At 38.3% G+C, this 16,597-nt stretch overlaps 1 long non-coding RNA gene across 1 annotated transcript; it reads left to right on the plus strand.

The window, feature by feature from the left end:
* The first annotated feature begins 1,588 nt into the window (after positions 1 to 1,588).
* On the plus strand, positions 1,589 to 10,290 carry LOC121878833. The gene is made up of 2 exons (XR_006091235.1): positions 1,589 to 1,726; positions 9,331 to 10,290. It is a non-coding gene; the product is annotated as an uncharacterized LOC121878833 (long non-coding RNA).
* Positions 10,291 to 16,597: the final 6,307 nt, after the last annotated feature.

Raw genomic sequence — 16,597 nt, forward strand, 5'->3', positions numbered from 1 at the left:
ACTTAGAACCCTTAGTGCTATACAGTATGTTAGAGGATACCTGTACATGTAAATTAATGTACAGTACTGTAGGTTCACCTGTTGGGGAAGTGAAGGCAGTGTTAATCACAAGGTTCAGTATACAGTACACTGCTCTTAATGGACCATCATGCTTGTGTGGATTAACCAAACACTACTTAACAAAGTTCATTTAAGTTGTAGTGGAAAAATAATTAATTTGCAGAACTTGACATGAAGTATTTATGAAAAATGATTCAATGTGTACATAATGTGAGGTGCCTGGTGGAAGAGTGATGTATGTGCCAAGACCACAAGCAAGGTTAAAGTTTGTTTACACTGTATCCCACCACACTTATAGTTTTATACTGTATATCCTCTGGCAACTGTTGAAACAAACATCTTGCTTGACCACTAACTCGCTTCCACCGAGTGCCTCATACATTTGTGTTTTTCACAACTGTATTGTACTATATTGTATTGTACTATATTATATTGTACTGTACTATATTGTATTGTACTGTACTATATTACTGTATATTGTATTGTACTGTACTATATTACTGTATATTGTATTGTACTGTACTGTACTATATTGTACTGTACTGTACTATATTGTACTGTACTGTACTATATTGTATTGTACCATACTGTACTATATTGTATTGTACTGTACTATATTGTATTGTATTGTACTATATTGTACTGTACTGTACTATATTGTATTGTACTATATTATATTGTACTGTACCATACTGTACTATATTGTATTGTACTGTACTATATTGTATTGTACTGCACTGTACTATAATGTACTGTACTGTGTTTTATTGTACTGTATTGTACTATATTGTATTGTATTATATTATACTGTACTATATTGTACTGTACTGTGCTATATTGTACTGTACTATATTGTATTGTACTGTACTATATTCTATTGTACTGTACTATATTATACTGTACTGTTCTATATTGTTTTGTAGTATATTGTATTGTGCTGTACTTTATTATACTGTACTATATTGTATTGTACTATATTCTATTGTAGTGTATTGTACTATGCTGTGCTGTACTATATTTTATTGTACTGTACTATACTGTATTTTATTGTACTGTTCTGTATTATACTGTTGGGTACTGTACAGCCACTCCTTGACTTACGAGAGGGTTAGGGACCCAAATCCAGGTCGAAAATGCTAAGATACGTAGAAAATCTAAAATGGGTGTCTCTTTTTCTTCTCAGCACCACAAAACTCTCATTTTTAAGCATGCCAACCATTTTGAAGGGAATTACAAACGAAAATTTTGTCAGTACACAGCGCAATCACTAAAGTCGGGACTCAAAAATACGTAATTTGAAAAAAAATTTGGTACGACCGAGGCGGTTGTATGTCCAGTAGGTCGTAATTCGAGGAGTAGCTGTATATTGTAGCCTTGAAGTGTACCAACTATATAGTCCTTGGTACCAGAATTGTGCATTTTATGTACCAAGGCTATATAGTCTTGCATGCCTAGAAGTGCTCATTTTGTGTACCTACAGTAGACTGTATAGCCTTGGTGCACTTTTACTAATACTACTTTTTTTTCTTCACCTTTATAGTTTTTTGTTTCACTTCAGTTAATTAAATTATTATTATTAAAGTAGTTTTGAAGAAGATTACAGGGGGCCCCCAATTTACGAACAGGTTCCGTTCCTTGTGACATTCTTTTTCGGATTTGTACTTAGGTCGGAACACGCGCCATGAGCATACCATACTTACAGAACAATGTTTAAAATCACACTATATCACAGCCTAAGTCCTTATATACATCTAAAATCAATTAATTTAAGACAAAAGCGAAATAGATTGACAATACAGTAAATGAAAGTAAAAATTATAATTTGATGATATATTGTAAATTTCATGTTTAACACCGTTCATATCGGCGGGGACTCCCTGTACTTTCTACAAGTTTTAATTTTTACATAGTAACAGTGCAGTACTTTGTCTTAAGTAATATTTTCATATACTTTCTCCCCCACTGGCTAAAATGGACCTGAATTGAGCTGGACCTGCAGTGAACTAGACCTGAAGTGAACTGGACTGTAATTACTATCTGGTATTTTATTTAATATTTTCTGGTACTTTTAATATTAGAAAGGTTCTACAGATATCCCTCAGTTTATAAAAGTTTTGTTCCTGAGAAACCTTTAGTAAATCACATCAATTTTTCCATAGACTCCCATTATAAAAGCCAAGATACTTTTCTGCGATGAAAATACTTCCCCCAAATGATGTACTGTACACAATGATTATAAGCCACTATAGGAGGAGCTCTACTGATGAATGAGTTATGTTCTGGAGGTTTGTTTGTGAGTCCAACTTTACTCTTGTAGATGTACAGTACAGTGGCCTGTAAGTTCACCTTTGAAGCTCCAATTTGTTTTCTTAAAACTAAGAGTCGTCTTATACAACGGGTATACAATGTCGATCTCTAAATACACTCCACCGCTAGCACCAGATTTTCACTTTGCTGTACCGGCAGGTCTCGGTCACATAATTTCCAGCACTCGTAAATAAGTTTTACCTAACTGTAGCATTTTTCCAGAAGAGTAAATGTTACTGAACTCTGCTTAAGTTTAGTGTTTACACTAGTCACATTATGGGTGTCCCTACACACACCGACACCTTTCAAAATATCTTTCGGTGTTAACTGCGATTTTTTACAAACAAACGTTACTGGGGCAATAACTTGTAATATTTGTTGTTAAATTAAAAAAAAAAATGCCGTTATTGTATATTGATATAATGCTCCAGCATATTTATAAATGTTTACATGAATGTGGTGTAAAGTTGTTAACAAGACAGGCACCTGGGAACAGCTGGCTGGGCTGCAGCAGCTCGGTCAGTGAATGTCACTAGATTTATCGGCAAAGTTGCTAAATACAAAAAAATCTGGAGAAATACCATTACATATAAGACGTTATCTAACACGAGAATTGTCAACAATGGCTTTGATAAATGCAAAAAAAACTGTCACAGGTGGCATTAAAGGTAGACGGCATAAACAACGCTAAACTGGCAACTAGGAGGTCAACATATGAATGACCACTATCTCTGTTGTACAGTAGTCAGTATACTGCACATTATGTTCACACAGACTCAAGTGCTAAGTACCATAGAATGTTGATGCACAACTGGCACATAATTAATGGTCACTTTCCTATCTGTATACAACTGTTAGTACAGTGTATTTCCATATAGATATTCAGTGAAAAAATAATTGATGGGTCTTATCCCACAAAGGGTGGGTTAAGACAATATGAAACTCATCTTAATTGTGAAGTTACAGATTATAAGGATCATCAGTTCATTTTCCTTCAGAATTATCAGTGAAAATTATTTTTGGATCACCTCTCTGGCTTATTTAACCTTAAGATTAACCACCCTAACGTTACCTAACTTACTTAGTGTTCAGGTGCTTAATCATCAGGTGATATTAATTGGGGGCTATCTTCATGTGATCTTTGGTTTCTCTATCAAGCTCCTCAGATCAGCCATCACACCGGACCAGGACCTGTACGAGAGAAGGAATACTGTGGTCTACCTTGCAGTATGTTATTGAGTTAGTTACTTTACAGTAGAAGTAAGTGGCCACACCAGTACTTAACAGATTATTTAACTATTGAGTTTTGCGTTGCTGTGTTATTTCTGAACCTTCTATAGATTTGTAAACTGATTCAATGACTTTAGACGTGTTTATGATTTGCTTTCAACAGCTAAACTGTGTTGGGTTGTGTGGAAGTGAGACAATGACTTAGCACTATGCTGAAGGTGTTTAAAAGTGAGAAAGTGACTTATAGTGAAGTTTGTAGAAGTGAGGATATTAGTTTAAAAAATTGTGTATGGGAGAAAATGACTAATTACCTTCATGAGATTTAGAGTATAGTTTAATTTTTATACAAGAAGTTGGAGGTCAATACTGTAGGCGTAATATTTTTTAGGGATTAAAATTCTTCCTTTTCCGTGGATCATTTACAGTGAAAGGTACAGTGCAGAGTGAGAGAAGGCTGGTTGTATATTATGGTTGAGAGAGGAAAGGCTGTACTGTACTAAGTTAATGGATAGGGAAGACTGCCGGACGTATGACTGACGAGTATTACAGTAAAGGAGGGAAGCTGTTGAGTGTATGACTGAAGATAATACAGTACTGAAGTTGTATGAGCAAGAGAAAAGGCTGGTGATGTGAATTAAAACTGTGCTGAAATAATGTATAATTGAGGGAAACTTGACTAGAATGTAAGATTTACTGTACTGAAGCAGATAAAGAGTGAGGGAGGACTGTAGACTAGACTGAAGTTTTATACATGAAGTGAAGGATTTAGGCCACTTAATCTTGCACTGATTTCTTTCTTTTCTTTTCGTTTCTTCCACACATCCAAGTTAGTTTTATTTCATCAGAGCTAACTATAAAGAGAAGTCATCTATTAACTTGTGCTGACCCCAATTGCTTGATATCAACTGCAGCTGACCCCAACATGAAGGACATTTCATCTATCAACTGGAATCAACTGCATCTGAACCCCTTTCCCCTACCCCTTTAGAGCGGGGGTCAGAAGTCTCTTCTGGGAAGTACCTTACTCTTGGAGCATTATAACTCTGGGTTTATGGCTCGGACATTTCTGTATCTGGGATAAGGAGCTTCCTGGAGGAGGCGACTGGCCCTAGGAGCAGCAATTGCTGTATCTAGGTGTCAGCGTTAGGCTGCTTAGGTTCCCTTTTAAGATCTTCAGCATGTAGCCTCTTCTGGCAAGGATACATAATCCTAGGACAAGGAGAGAGCGGTCCTGAAGAAGATTGGTACCCATTTTTTTTTTTTTATCCGAGCTGTGTCAGGGCTTCTTCCTAGAGGTGATTGGCTTGACCGGCGGCTGCTTGTTTGTCCAGTGGTTCCAGGAGTCAGGATCCTTGGGGGAGAACCTTGGCCCTCGGACCTGGTGTGAGCCAGGTTCAGGGACTCCCCTTTTTTTCTCATCTTAGGCTCTGTCTAAGGTGTCCTCTCAGTTCATAGTGGCTGGGGCACTGAAAACAGTTTGCCTCACCTTATGAATCTGTGAAGGGCACCTAAGACTTCTTCCACAGGAGCTGTTTTATCTCCTGTCTTAGAAATCCATTGATTTCTAAGATCAGAGATAAAAACACACTAGTGTGAAAGAAGTCTTAGGTGTTCTTCACTGATTCATAAGGTGAGATGAACTGTTTTCAGTGCCCCAGTCACTAGGAACCTAGGGAGGTCACCCTAAGGCCAAGCCTAATTCCAAGATGAGGGACTATGTCCCTCAGCCTTAGGGGGAGGGGAGAATCCCCCCTCCTCCTTGGAGAGGGGAGGGGGAGAAACCCCCCCTCCCCCTTGGAGAGGGGAGGGGGAGAAACCCCCCCTCCCCCTTGGAGAGGGGAGGGGGAGAAACCCCCCCTCCCCCTTGGAGAGGGGAGGGGGAGAAACCCCCCCCCTCCCCCTCCTCTGTAATCATAGAATGTACTGGAAGTATAAATAAAAGTTATATTGAAATTTTAAAGTTTTATTTAAAAACCACTTTACAAAATAGTTTGTGGGGGGAGTCCTCCTCCCCCCCCTTCCAGGGAGAGGGGGTCCTCCCCCTCCCCTCTCCAAGGAGGAGTGGAGTCCTCCTCCCCCCCCCTTTCAGGGAGAGGGGGTCCTCCCCTCCCCCCCTTCCAGGGAGAGGGGGTCCTCCCCTCCCCTCCCTTCCAGGGAGAGGGGGTCCTCCTCCTCCCCCCCCTTCCAGGGGGTGGGGAGTCCTCCCCCCCCCAATCCCCTAAGGCTGAGGGACATAGTCCCTCATCTTGGAATTAGGCTTGGCCTTTGGGTGACCTCCCTAGGTTCCTAGTGACTGGGGCACTGAACACAGTTCATCTCACCTTATGAATCAGTGAAGAACACCTAAGACTTCTTTCACACTAGTGTGTTTTTATCTCTGATCTTAGAAATCAATGGATTTCTAAGACAGGAGATAAAACAGCTCCTGTGAAAGAAGTCTTAGGTGCCCTTCACAGATTCATAAGGTGAGGCAAACTGTTTTCAGTGCCCCAGCCACTATGAACTGAGAGGACACCTTAGACAGAGCCTAAGATGAGAAAAAAAGGGGAGTCCCTGAACCTGGCTCACGCCAGATCCGAGGGCCAAGGTTCTCCCCCAAGAGGATCCTGACTCCTGGAACCACTGGACAAACAAGCATGCTGGTCCAAAAGCCAATCACCTCTAGGAAGAAGCCCCCTGACCCCAGCTCAAAAGGATAAAAAAAATGGTACCAATCTGCTTCAGGACCGGCTCTCCTTGTCCTAGGATTCAGTGTATCCTTGAAGAGGCTCGCCTGAAGATCCTTAAAAAAAAAGGGAACCTAAGCAGCCTAACGCTGACACCTAGATACAGCAATTGCTGCTCCTAGGGCCAGTCGCCTCCTCCAGGAAGCTCCTTATCCCAGATACAGAAATGTCCGAGCCATAAACCCAGAGTTATAATGCTCAGAGAGTAAGGTACTTCCCAGAAGAGACTTCTGACCCCCGCTCTAAAGGGGTAGGGGAAAGGGGTTCAGATGCAGTTGATTCCAGTTGATAGATGAAATGTCCTTCATGTTGGGGTCAGCTGCAGTTGATAGATGAAACTATGGTGGGGTCAGCTGCAGTTAATAGATGACTCTCTTTATGGTTGGCTCTGATGAAATAAAACCTAACCTAGGATGTGGAAGAAACAAAAGAAAGAAAAATCCAGTGCAGATTAAGTAATACAAATCCTTCCTTCACTTGTATAAAACTTCAGTCCTCCCTCACTCTTTATCTGCTTCAGTACAGTAAATCTTACATTCTAGTCAAGTTTCCCTCAATTATACATCACCAGCCTTTTCTCTTGCTCATACAACTTCAGTACTGTATTATCTTAAGTCATACACTCAACAGCTTTCCCTCCTTTACTGTAATACTCGTCAGTCATACGTCCGGCAGTCTCCCCTATCCATTAACTTAGTACAGTACAGCCTTTCCTTTCTCAACCTTAATATACAACCAGCCTTCTCTCACTCTGTACTGTACCTTTCACTGTAAATGATCCGCGGAAAAGGAAGAATTTTAATCCCTAAAAAATATTACGCCTATAGTATTGACCTCCAACTTCTTGTATAAAAATTAAACTATACTCTAAATCTCATGAAGGTAATTAGTCATTTTCTCCCATACACAAATTTTTAAACTAATATCCTTACTTCTACAAACTTCACTATAAGTCACTTTCTCACTTTTAAACACCTTCAGCATAGTGCTAAGTCATTGTCTCACCTCCACACAACTTAACCACAGTTTTAACTGTTAGAAACCTAATCTTAAACACCGTCTAAAGTCATTAGTCAGTTTACAAATCTATAGAATGATTCAAATAACACAGCAACACCAAAACTCAACATAGTTAAATAATCTGTTAAGTACTGGTGTGGCCACTTACTTCTACTGTAAAGTAACTAACTCAATAACACACTGCAAGGTAGACCACAGTATTCCTTCTCTCGTACAGGTCCTGGTCCTGGTCTGGTGTGATGGCTGATCTGAGGAGCTTGATAGAGAAACCAAAGATCACATGAAGATAGCCCCCAATTAATATCACCTGATGATTAAGCACCTTAACACTAAGTAAGTTAGGTAAGGTTAGGGTGGTTAATCTTAAGGTTAAATAAGCCAGAGAGGTGATCCAAAAATAATTTTCACTGATAATTCTGAAGGAAAATGAACTGATGATTCTTATAATCTGTTTAACTTCACAATTAAGATGAGTTTCATATTGTCTTAACCTACCCTTTGTGGGATAAGACCCATCAATTATTTTTTCACTGAATATCTATATGGAAATACACTGTACTAACAGTTGTATACAGATAGGAAAGTGACCATTAATTATGTGCCAGTTGTGCATCAACATTCTATGGTACTTAGCACTTGAGTCTATGTGAACATAATGTGCAGTATACTGACTACTGTACAACAGAGATAGTGGTCATTCATATGTTGACCTAGTTGCCAGTTTAGCGTTGTTTATGCCGTCTACCTTTAATGCCACCTGTGACAGTTTTTTTTGCATTTATCAAAGCCATTGTTAACAATTCTCGTGTTAGATAACGTCTTATATGTAATGGTATTTCTCCAGATTTTTTTTTGTATTTAGCAACTTTGCCGATAAATCTAGTGACATTCACTGACCGAGCTGCTGCAGGCCAGCCAGTTGCTCCCAGGTGCCTGTCTTGTTAACAACTTTACACCACATTCATGTAAACATTTATAAAATCCTGGAGCATTATATCAATATACAATAACTGCATTTTTTTTTTAAATTTAACAACAAATATTCCAAGTTATTGCCCCAGTAACATTTGTTTGTAAAAAATCGCAGTTAACACCGAAAGATATTTTGAAAGGTGTCGGTGTGTGTAGGGACACCCATAATGTGACTAGTGTAAACACTAAACTTAAGCTGAGTTCAGTAACATTTACTCTTCTGGAAAAATGCTACAGTTAGGTAAAACTTATTTACGAGTGCTGGAAATTATGTGACCGAGACCTGCCGGTACAGCAAAGTGAAAATCTGGTGCTAGTGGTGGAGTGTATTTAGAGATCGACATTGTATACCCTTGTATAAGACGACTCTTAGTTTTAAGAAAACAAATTGGAGCTTCAAAGGTCAACTTACAGGCCACTGTACTGTACATCTACATGAGTAAAGTTGGACTCACAAACAAACCTCCAGAACATAACTCATTCATCAGTAGAGCTCCTCCTATAGTGGCTTATAATAATTGCGTACAGTACATCATTTGGGGGAAGTATTTTCATCGCAGAAAAGTATCTTGGCTTTTATAATGGGAGTCTATGGAAGTATTGATGTGATTTACTAAAGGTTTCTCAGGAACAAAACTTTTATAAACTGAGGGATATCTGTAGAACCTTTCTAATATTAAAAGTACCAGAAAATATTAAGTAAAATACCAGATAGTAATTACGGTCCAGTTCACTTCAGGTCTAGTTCACTGCAGGTCCAGCTCAATTCAGGTCCATTTTAGCCAGTGGGGGAGAAAGTATATGAAAATATTACTTAAGACAAAGTACTGCACTGTTACTATGTAAAAATTAAAACTTGTAGAAAGTACAGGGAGTCCCCGCCGATATGAACGGTGTTAAACATGAAATTTACAATATATCATCAAATGATATTTTTTACTTTCATTTACTGTATTGTCAATCTATTTCTCTTTTGTCTTAAATTAATTGATTTTAGATGTATATAAGGACTTAGGCTGTGATATAGTGTGATTTTAAACATTGTTCTGTAAGTATGGTATGCTCATGGCGCGTGTTCCTACTTAAGTACAAATCCGAAAAAGAATGTCATAAGGAACGGAACCTGTTCGTAAATTGGGGGCCCCCTGTAATCTTCTTCAAAACTACTTTAATAATAATAATTTAATTAACTGAAGTGAAACAAAAACTAGAAAGGTGAAGAAAAAAAAAAGTAGTACTAGTAAAAGTGCACCAAGGCTATACAGTCTACTGTAGGTACACAAAATGAGCACTTCTAGGCATGCAAGACTATATAGCCTACAGTACTGTACATTAATTTACATGTACAGGTATCCTCTAACATACTGTATAGCACTAAGGGTTCTAAGTTAAAAAACATATTGAATGGTAGAACTCTTGTATTATGTTCTGGGAGGGAAAAATCAGTCAACTGGTGGGTTTTTCACCAATATAATTCTTGTAAAATAATAAATACATTCTGCAATAGTGCCAATGCACCACTGGGCTATACTGACCGTGTGACTGAGGGGAATTTGTTAAGTCAAACTGATATTTTTGTAATAATGATTGTTCATTTATTGGACATACTGTAAGTATCTTGGGGGATACCTGTACTTTATTAAAATATATGATGAGCCTATCTGTGTTAAACTGAACCCTGTAAGTTACTAACACACAGTTGCTAACTATTTTAATACCAATGCCAGATAACACTCTCTCCTCCTGTACTGTAGTCTTCAATCACTATTACATCAAGGCTTCAGTTCACCTCAAATGGTAACATAATCTGCCAAGAATCAGTAGATAAGTTTTCTTCTGTACAGGAGCCGTGATATAAGGTGCTGTGCTGTGTTGCTGCAGGACCAGACGTCTCCTCCTGTGTCAAGTACAACTTATTACAGAAATATCAAGATACACCATATGTATGGCACTTAGATAAAATACTTAACAATGGTGTGTATGTATGTATGTGACAAGTGTATTAGTGCAGAATTACAAGGAGTTAGTTAATATTTACACCTTCACAACACAAGAGCCAATGTGAACTTGGATGGTAATTTTAATGACTAACGATTTATTTATCCCATACTTTAATGGAAATAATCTTTGGATGTCCTTCCTAAATTATCTTTGGTTTAGTGGACTTACATTGTGTATTTGTAGTACATGATGAACAAATATAAACTTGTATGATGACTTTATTAAACACTAGTTGGTGCACGACCATCCCATAGGCTACCAGCACCTCTCTGCACAACTAATGCTGGTCCAAGCAAAAGGCACTTCCTAGCAAAATAACCTGATCTCTGAGCTAAGAGGTAAGGGTCATCTGAAGTTCTTTCCTCCAGAGAGAATTCTCTTCCAGTTCTCTGGTCAAAAACTTCCAGATGAGAGATTTGACAGTGAACCTGTGAGGGAGGTCACACATACCCAACGCACATGGTATTTTGAGGTAACAAGCTGTGCAGTTTTAATCAGGCTAACTACAGTCCTAGAATTAGCTTCCTGATCCATACTAAATAAATTAGGACAACTTATCCTTGACCTATAATTAAGCTAATCATTTCAGACATTACACTAACTTAGAATAATAAAGGGGGTCCCTAGACCAGATTAATACTGGTCCTAAGACCAACAGACTGCTGACCCCTGGACCAGGCTAATGGTCTCTGGATCACTCATCTCTCCATAAAGTCTCCTGGTCCCAACTGGTAATGAAAAAAATACCAAGGTTCACAATGTTAATTACTCGCCAGCTATGGGTTTCCAAGGTGAGATTTAGGTGTGTGTGTGTTATTCTGGATGTACCTAATTAGTTAAACCTCTTAAATTCCAATTCTGAGAGAAAAGTATATTTGGTCAAAAATTTTGTTTGTGTTTTCTCATGGACTGAAACTGCCTACAATACACCATTCACAGGGAGATACAGTGTACACAGTGATAGCACCAAGAGATATAGACAAGAATGGGAAAAGAAAGAACTGTAGTATAAGGAAATAATAGTTAAAATAAAAAAAATAAAAATAAAAACAACAAGTTTGGCCATCCTAAAAGGCAGTCTATTACTGCCCCAAAGAAAGATTTATTTTATTTTTCTGGGTTTCTTAAGGACTGAAAGGGTGTATAAAATCCATTAGTCATAGCACAATGCAGTGTACATAGAGATAGCACGTAAATACTGACAAATTGCAGAAGTGAACTGAAAAAAAATAAGAGAAGACAACCCTAAAGGCAACAGGGGAGGATAAAACCAGCAGAGGGCAGCTAAGTACTGTTTTTTTTCTTTATTCTTAAATAAATGTAGATCTATACACAGTCTGCACCCCCCCCCCACCCCCCAACAACAACAACCATGAGTATGATATGAGATTAATGCGGGGATAACAGATATGGATGATACAGGCCTGACTAATGCAACATTTAGGACGATGCAAGCTGCTGTAAAGCATGAAGGCTGTTGCTGGTATTGCCCTGACTGCACAGTCAAGGTGAATGAGGCAACTGCAAACCATAAGGGAACGAGTTCTCTAGGGACGAAAATAGATGAAGCTGGAGCCCTGCTGGTTGCCAAACTAGAGCAAGTTGGGAAAGAGATCCTTGCTGAGACTGAGGAAGTAGCCGATAGAATGGAGGTGGCTGTTAAGAGGAGTTATGCTGACTTATTAGCAGGGCCACGGGAGGGGGCGGAGAGTAATGCAGGATCAGAACAGGTTCTACAGCAGCTAGGGACTCTGAAGAAGTGTGTCGAAGAAATTAAAATTAACGGACCTACTGTTAGGGAAGAGGAGGAACAATAGGAACGTTTCCAGCGCAGGAACAATGTAATAGTTTTTGGAGTCCCAGAGAGCCAGGCGGAGGGAACTGTGAGTAAGGTAACACGATAAGATAGTTTCAAAATATTTGTACAGAGGTTCTGAAGATAACATCAACCCTCAGGATGTGAGGAGGCTGGGACAAAAGCAGGGGGATAAGCCTCGCCCCCTCAGGATCACAGTAGCGAGTGGGGAAGAGAAATGGCAGGTTATTTGGCAGGCAAAAAACTTAGCAAGGAGAAAGGCATTTCGGGATGTATTCATTCACCCAATCCCACGATAATGCAGAGGGAACAGCATAAGAAGCAACTGCAGGACTTGAAGCAGAAGAGGGAGGAGTACGCGGGTTACATTCAGGGGGAGGGTAGTGAAAGCAAGTGTGCCGACACAGGGCCAGGGGGGCAGCAGTGCACCCTCCACCAGCTCTACCCCCCACCCGGGAGGAGGCGCCAGCTGCAGCTTCTGAGAGCGTCACTTCTCTGACGCTTCTCCGTCATTATCTCGGGTATGTGTACGATTCTCCGCCCGCCATATTGAGTCAGTTTAGCTCAGTAAATTTTGTGAATATCAACGATCATGTTGTAACAGTGAAATCGTCATTTACCCAGTGAAAGAATTAATATAACGTAAATGTTGTCTGTCGTTGCTAGACAAAAGATTGTTTGTGATTGAGTTATTATTAACTTCTCTGACGCTTCTTCATCATTATCGCATGCACAGTGTGTGTGTTAGCTGAATACCCAGCAGCTACCGGGGATCGGTAACTGCATACCAGCTGGCTGTATTGGACTATGTCGTTAATTCGGCAGGATTAAACTGTGCGGGTCCGCACCCTGGTTACTAGGCCCAAACTCCCTCACTGTGTGTCGGACTGCAACCGACCTTAACAGCGTTCTTCGTTTGTTGTTACACCATGGGGCACTCCTTACAGTTATATAGGCCAAAGTATTATTATTATATCTACGATTGGGGATTGACTAGCACAAATATAGTTATCCCAGGTTAAGTATTGAACCCATGAATGTTGGTGTTATCAGTGGTACTGTTGTTATCAGAGTTGAGTCCACCAACCAGGTGTGCTACCACTGAATGCTAGTTAAAGTGTCATGATGTTCATTCCGAACTAACAAGATGTGTTTGATACTATCTTAATTTTGGATTTTGTCGAGGGTGTTATGTAATCATATGTATTGACAATTTCGTCATATCATGAGTGTTTAATGATGTAATAAGTAATTGAAGATCTATTTTATGAATGGTAAAGTACGACTTAAGTGCTCCAGTCTAATCTGAGTGAACTTAATTAACATCTGTCCAACAGGATGCAGTATGTCTGCTATAATAACCACCAATCTGAATCCTCGCCAATCTTGTATGGAGTCCCCCAAAGTTCCATTCTCGGTCCAGTACTGTTTTTGTTGTACATAAACGACATAGTCCACGCCAGCTCACTCATAAAATACAACTTATTTGCAGACGATAGTAATCTCTATGCCAGCAACTCAGACCTCCATTCCTTGATGAGAACTATGAACACTGAATAAACTAAAGTCGAGACCTGGGTAATACGTAATAAACTGACCTTAAACTTTGAGAAAACCCACTACACGATCTTTCACAGAAGGAAAACTTACCCCCAGACCTGGACCCCCTGTACCTTGGTAATATAGTCCTCAAACGTGAACAAAATACTAGACTCCTGGGAGTTATTGTTGATGAGAAACTTAGCTGGAGAAACCACATACAAGCCATTCACAGTAAAATCAATAAACAGTGCTGTATCAAGTATCACACTCGACAGTCGCTCACTCTCACAGCAATGAAAGAAATCTATCATGATCATGTTTACCAACACCTGATACACTGTCACACACTATGGGGGCCCTCTAGCTCTTCAAAAACACAATCTCTGGTTACTTGACAAAAGAGAGTTGTATGGACAATGTCCTACTTGAAAAAAACCCATCACAAACGAAAAATTTACTACATTGAAAATTTTTAATTTGAAGATATTAACACCTACTGCTGTGCCCTCTTTGTTTACAAATCTATCAATTCACTTGCTTGACAACAATTATTTCCAGTTCCAGAATAATCAGAGATACAACTTAAGGCACCCAGAGCTACTGTACTAAGACCACCCCCATGCACTCCTCTCAGTCCCAGACCTCCATAAAATATCATGGTGTGAAGGTGTGGAACAACTTACCCCCACCCATCCGAGCAAAGACTACGCTCCCTTCCTTTAAATCATCTCTTAAAAAATACCTATTATCGAAGTATTAATATTTCTTGTAACACCTATTATATTTACAGTACCTGCTTTCATTGTACCATCAAAACCGTTTTATCGGAAATTATCATGTAAATAAATAAGTAATTACCATTGCAATAAACATATTTGCCAACTAGAGATAATCCTGACAGCTCTGTCCTCTTGTTCAACCTTATTACTGTACAACCCATGTTGTACTGCTCCCCCATTATATTTATGTTTTTCAATTCCACTGTAATTTATATATATATATATATATATATATATATATATATATATATATATATATATATATATATATATATATATATATATATATATATATATATATATATATATAAACAAAACAATACATAAATAAATGAATAAATATTAATGTGATAACCGTGGTAACATTATGAGATGTTCTTATTACCACCATGCTATTGTAGTAATCCAGATGATACTAAATGTTACATAATACTTCCTTGAGATAAATGTATAGTACCGTATATACTCGTGTGTAGTTCGAGTGTTTAAGACCAAATTTTTAGGCAAAAAATTGGGGGTCGACCTTTACATGGGTAATAGTTTTGTTAGGTTGAATCCGTGCATGATGGGATGGGCGTGGATTAACTTTTAGCTTCAGACATGAAAAATATTTACCATTTACTGCCAGTAAACAATGGAAACGTAAAATATGTACCAATTATTAATGAAAAGCTGTGCAGTGCCTTCAGCAGATGAAGCTCACCAACTTACAATAGGCTACAACGTGCTTTCAGTAGTCTATGTTGAAGTTCTTAGTACAGGCTAACTTATCATATCATATACGGTATCACAGTACTCATCGATCTACAAAAAATATCGGTATTAAAAACCTTATTGATATTTCACACTTAATATAATACCCGGTAATCCACCTCAACATCATATTGTTTACAACGATGCACGACGCACCACCAGCTGTTGAGTATCAGCTAGACGGTACACGTGTTTTTCGAATCGTTTTCAGTTAAAAAACTGTTACATCACATGTATGTTTTACCTTAACTGTGCCTGAATGAATATATTCTCAGAAATAAATAGCAGTTTTGCTGAAACGTTATGTATTTCAATGTAAAATATGATAAAATACATGACGAAAACAAAAGACTTTACCCAACCTTCCGATGTTCAAGAGATGTTACTCGTTTTTTTAATAGTTTTCGGTTAAAATACTGTTACATTACAATGATATTTTATTCATGCAGTTCTTGATATAATGCATTCACGGAAATGCAATATTTTTTCTGAAATGACGTACGTATTACAGTGGAAAGTGAGATAAAATCATGACGAAAACAATCTACTTGCGCTTTCTTTCGTTGTTCAAAAGATGTTACCGTAATCGCTTTTCGAATGGTTTTCTGTTAAAAAATACTGTTGTACAGGTTGTACCTCTCTTGTCCGGCATTCTGTGGTCCGGAAACTCCCGTAGTCCTTAACGATTTTAGTTTGCCCATGGAGAAAATTAATTTGAGTCTGGTACTTTCAATGTTTGGCTAAATTTGGCCTTATTTACCCTACTTTTTTGGTGAATTACTACCTGTAATAAAGCAATATCCTAATAAACCAACGAAAATAACAGATAAAGTTAAATAAAAACTAAAAACACAAAAAAGTTCTTATGTTCTACAGCTTTAGCTAGAGTTGAACCTGATGGCTTGGCAACTTCGTCATCTGAGTAAAAACACACACAATAACATTGGCTGTCTTTATGTTTTCAACTTTACTACCACTGGTGGGTAGAATTTTTTTTTTAAATTCAGAAACATTAATTCAAATATATATGAACAGTAAATAAGCGTTGCTTTCATAGTCTTATGTAGAGTAATAACGATATGTTTTCACATGTGCTCACTTGCATACGCCATCTCACTTTATTTCTTTACCATTAATGGTTAGCTACTTCCATTGTTCCATTTATTAACATTAAATAAAATTACTTAAAACAACCATATTAATTTTACTACAGCTACAACCAGGGTCTTATTTTCTTCAGTTTTATATGTAGAACCAGTCAGTCACTGGTTTTGTAAACAACGAAAACAATGCTGTCTCGTCTCCTTGTGTGTTTTAATATTCTACGTATTATTAATGAATTGTATTGTTCATTTTGCACACAAACATTAATTCAATCAAAAAGAAATTAA

This window comes from Homarus americanus, unplaced genomic scaffold (assembly GCF_018991925.1).
Source record: "Homarus americanus isolate GMGI-L3 unplaced genomic scaffold, GMGI_Hamer_2.0 scaffold50023, whole genome shotgun sequence".
Lineage (NCBI taxonomy): Eukaryota > Metazoa > Arthropoda > Malacostraca > Decapoda > Nephropidae > Homarus > Homarus americanus.